The sequence below is a fragment of the Xenopus tropicalis genome, chromosome 9 (genome assembly GCF_000004195.4).
Source record: "Xenopus tropicalis strain Nigerian chromosome 9, UCB_Xtro_10.0, whole genome shotgun sequence".
Classification (NCBI taxonomy): domain Eukaryota; kingdom Metazoa; phylum Chordata; class Amphibia; order Anura; family Pipidae; genus Xenopus; species Xenopus tropicalis.
This window is the reverse complement of record NC_030685.2, coordinates 32,664,835-32,669,992: the sequence shown is the minus strand read 5'-3', so window position 1 is coordinate 32,669,992 and position 5,158 is coordinate 32,664,835.

Genomic DNA, 5,158 nt, shown 5'->3' with positions numbered 1-5,158 from the left:
CCCTGTCTGCATCTGCACCTTGACCTTGGTCAATTTTACTGCCTGTCAAGAAAGCTGTGCTCTGATTGGACAATCCACAAGAAGAAAGATCCAATCAGAGCACAGCTGAATTCTGCAGAACCTGGAGAAGATTTGCAGGACAGTGCAGAAATGGAGCCAGGTTTTAAGGTGCCAAAGCAGGTTTGGGGAGGCTTAGCCTCCCCTAGCCTTATTGAAAATCCGCCTATGATGGTAGGGTGAGTTTGACAGTTACCCAAACTCTGACCTTGGGAGCCATTCAACATTTAAACATACTTGAATGTGATTTTAAAGCTCAAAGGGATACAAAAAATCCTTTGTGACCTTCCCACAAATCCAGGCCTGTGTTCGATCTCCTGTGCTTGTGTCTTCCTTTAATAAATGAGCCAATTAATCCTAAGGATGACTGTATATGTGTTTCACACAACTACTGGTTATGCCCACCCTGCAAAATGATGTAAAGGAAAGTGTATTAGAGCTGGTCTTTAAACAAATGTCATCAGTGCAGAGACTCAAAACTACATTAAAAAGAAATGCTCCCAGGGCCAAATGTGACGTTGCTGGTAGTGATGAGCGAATCTGTCCCGTTTCGCTTCGCCAATAAATTTGCGAATCTCTCAAAAGATTCGCGAAATGGCGAAAAATTTGTGAAACGGCAAAAATGTCGCGCTGAAAAAAAATTGCCGCACGACTATTCTTTTGACGCCTGAGACTATTCTTGCAACAGTTTGGACGCGCGACTATTCTTTTTTTTTTCTTTTTTTAAACTTTTATTCAAGATTTCAAAAAGCAGTGTATACAAATATGCGATATATTAAAAAGATTATGTTGCAACATGTTTTCACAAAACATTCTTATGTTTAGTAACCGATCTTTATATCCTGCGTCTTTTTGTCAATAGGATGTTCACTGGAAGGCTGGATTCTTTCCCTTCTTAGGTTCCAGACCTATCCTGTCCTTTGTTACTTTTTAACATGCAGTGTAGCAAATATTAAGTTCGGTAATGTTCGTAACCGTTCTTTTTACAGTTCTATATTTGTATCCATTAAATCTTCCTTAGCATTAAAACAAGTTTCTTAAAGATATAACAAAAATATATGGCTACTCATAACTTGTAAAAGTTTAGCACAATTACAACCTTAATGAATTTAACAAATTTAACAAGTGGTGCCTCCTTTTCCCTCTAGTCCAGGGATCCCCAACCTTTTTTTACCTGTGAGCCACACTCAAATGTAAAAAGAGTTGGGGAGCAACACAAGCCTATAAAATGTACCTGGGTTGCCAAATAAGGGCTGTGATTGGCTATTTAATAGCCCCTATATGGACTGGCCGCCTATAGGAGGCTCTGTTTGGCAGTACAACTGGTTTTTATGGAACCAAAACTTGCCCCCAATCCAGGAATTCAAAAACAAGCACCTGCTTTGAAGCCACTGGGAGCAACGTCCAAGGGGTTGGAGAGCAACATGTTGCTCACGAGCCACTGGTTGGGGATCACTGCTCTACTTCTTTATTTCCCTGGTACTTTAACATAAACAGTTCCTATCATAACAGTTTGTTTTCAGATATAGTCTTGTTCGTAATAGGTTTTCCCTAGATTATTAATTGGTAAAGATAGTTCAGTTTACTCTCGAGTTTTGGAAATTAGTTCTTCCTCTTTGGATATACTTTATCCTTATTTACCTTAGTCAGTTGGAGAGGAGGGCATGGTTCCCACTGGGTGATGCTATATAGTTTAGCCATGGTTCCCATATTTTTTTAAATTGTGTTTGCTTATCGTTGAGGATACTTCTAAGTTTCTCATTCACTAGTATCCAGTTTATTTTATGTTTAAATTGTTTTATTGGCAGAAGAGGGGATTTCCACGATTTAGCAATGGTCAGCTTGGCTGCTATGAAAATTTGAGAGATAAGAATTCTTGTATATCTGTTTATATTTGGGATTCTGGTTCCTATCAAGGCTTAATCTGGTGATTTACGTAGATTTATCTCAGTTACTGAGAAGATTAACTCATAAACTCTGCTCCAGAAGCGTTGGGCTCTGGGACATTGCCACCAGATATGATAAACTGTGCCCTCCCCTCCACAACCTCTGAAGCATAGGGGACTATAAGAATTATTTATCTTGTGGGGACCAGATACCATCTTAGCAGGACCTTATATCCTGCATCCAGCAGGGATGTATTAATTGAACTGCGAGCCGTGGAGTCCCATACCTTTGTCCAGGTCTCTTCGTCTAGTGGGTGACCCAGGTCGCCCTCCCAAGCTTTTATATAGGGTAAGTTGTGTGGGGAGTATGCTTCTAGTAATATTTGGTAGAGTCTTGAAAGAACTCCTCTGGAATAAGGATATGCTATACATATAGTTTCCAAATACGAAGATGGTGGGGTTTTAGGTTCTTTATGTTTTGATTTCAGATAGTGTAATACTTGGTGGTACCGGAACATTTCTCCCGGGGGTGCCAAGTATAGTTGCTGAAATCTCTCCCACTTCAATGGGCCTAAAAGGCCGTACATATGTTTTAGACATTTTACACCTTTATTTTCCCACCATTGAAACGCTTTTCCCTCCAGGCCTGGGGGGGCGACTATTCTTTTGATGCCTGCGACTATTCTTGCGACAATTTGGACATGCGACTATTCTTTTGATGCCTGCGACTACTCTTGCGACAATTTGGACGTACGACTATTCTTTTGACGTCTGCGACTATTCTTGCAACAATTTGGACGCGCGACTATTCTTGCGACAATTTGTACGTGTGACTATTCTTTTGACGTCTGCGACTATTCTTGCAACAATTTGGACGTGCGACTATTCTTTTGACGCCCGTGACTATTCTTGCGACAATTTTTGGACGCGCAGCGAATTTTTCCACGACAAATTTTTTCATCCGTTTCGCAAAACAATCCGCTAATGGCGAAACGTGGAAATTCGCCGCGAATCCATGCCTGGCGAAACATTTTGCCCATCACTAGTTGCTGGGTCCAAAAGCTTGTGGGAAACTATATCACTAGATTTTGTACCTTTATTGGTAAACATGACAGTGGCCCTGGAATTATAAACACAGTTTTTAAGGCAAAATTGTAATTCCACAATTACAACAATAGAGAAAAGATGTAATTCATTTTCATGGATAGTAGCAGAGACAATATGTAATTAATTCAAAGAAAAGGGGCCACTGTGGGGGGAGATGTTTAAACCTTACAAGGTTTCAGTGTGCAAAGCTGTGTGAGTACAGGTAATGCTCAGGGAGACATCAGTGAGACACAATGTCCTCGTGGATGATCTGCTTTAGTCCAGACAAGGAAGAGATCAGACCTCTCCAACTAGAATATTTCAATTCAGTACCACAACTCCAGCTACACATTGTATAACTAATGGCCTGTATCTCTCAGGAAAGAGAATACAGAAGATGAAGAAGCTGCTCTTCTATTAATGGGCCTCTACTTCTAACATCAATGTGCTTGGCACCTCATTTTATTCCTGGACTCTAACTATTCAAAGGAAACACGAGAATCAAATGCCATGCACACCTGGTTTATCTCAAAAGCAATTTATGACTAAAATTAAAAAGTCAAAAAATACAAAAGTCAGTCATTGATTATCAATGTAATGAAAAGCAAGAGGCCTGCAAAGATTTTAGCCATTGGAAGTAATGGTGGGCAATCCCTTTAACTAATGGACTTTGGACTTCCTGCAGTCCTCAGTTTGGAAAAAGGTGAACTCAATGCAGAAAATAAGAAGTCCTTTGCCTCCATCCTGGGGGACCTCCTTTGCCTGAGGGAGGTAATGGACAGAGTTTAGCACTAAAACGGGGCAGGGCCACACTAGGTCAGCTTAAAGGGGTGGTTCACCCTAAGTTAACTTTTAGTATGTTATAGAATGGCCAATTCTAAGCAACTTTTCAACTGTTCTTCATTTTGTATAGTCTTTAAATTATTTGCCTTCCACTTCTGCCTCTTTCCAGCTTTCAAATGGGGGTCACTGGCCCTGGCAGCCAAGAAACTATTGCTCTATGAGGCTACAATTTTCTTGTTATGTTACTTTTTATTATGTATCTTTCTATTCAGCCCCTCTGCTATTCATATAGCTAAGAGCTACAACAAAACTAAGAGGCTGCAGAACACACTGTAGAACACAACCGTATAACTGTAACCCTATGGCAGGACGCTCTTCTCCAAGGGATTGCTATAGCCTTTAACCTGCCTAAGAACACCCCCAAGACTAGTCATTTTTTAGTGTCATCATTATTTCAATGAGAAAATAAGCTCCTATTTGCTTATTGACAGACACTATGGGGCTGATTCACTAAAGGTCGATAAAACGAACACTATTTATAGCATGCGTTAAAAATTTTATCGCTTCTTATTTTTTGCAACTTAACGCACGATTCACTAAAAGAACAGGCAACATGATGTTCTTTGCGTTATATAACACGCGATGAGCGTTCTTCTTGCGTTAATTCCCGCCGTGTGCTTTATTTCCCGCTGTGCGTAATATATTTTGCCGCTTGCTATATTAGCGCACGATTTTATGCACGTAACCATTACTTTCGGAAAACTACTTTTTCTGAAAAATACCATTTCCCTGAAAACTGGAGGCTGCATCACTCTAGGGCCAACACAGACTTGAATAAATCCCACTGCAAAGTCCATATTGTGTTGCCAAAAGCTCACGAACCACAATTTTCTTTAAGTACTGCCTGCCCCATGTAGGTGTTAATCTTCACACAGACTAATGCGATATTTAGCGTGTTTAACGCTTCATATGTGTTTGTGAATCATGCGTTAGTATTATTTCTATGCGAGAATTAACGCAATGCGAGGTAAATAACGTGCGGTTTTTTGCGCATGTGATTTTTTGCACATGTGATTTTTTGCGCGAAATGACTTTGATGAATCGGGACGATAAGCGTTATCGACCTTTAGTGAATCGGCCCCTATGATAACTATAAATGATGGGTTGTGGGCACAGTGGGTGCATGCCTATGTGGGCAGGGCTATCAGAATTCTATTTATACCAATAAAACATGTGTGACACCAATTATTTGTTGATAATAAGCAATAAATGTTGCTTAATGCTATGGTGGGTCCCCATGAACCTTGATCCAAAAATATCTGACACCCCTGGTTTATAACACAACA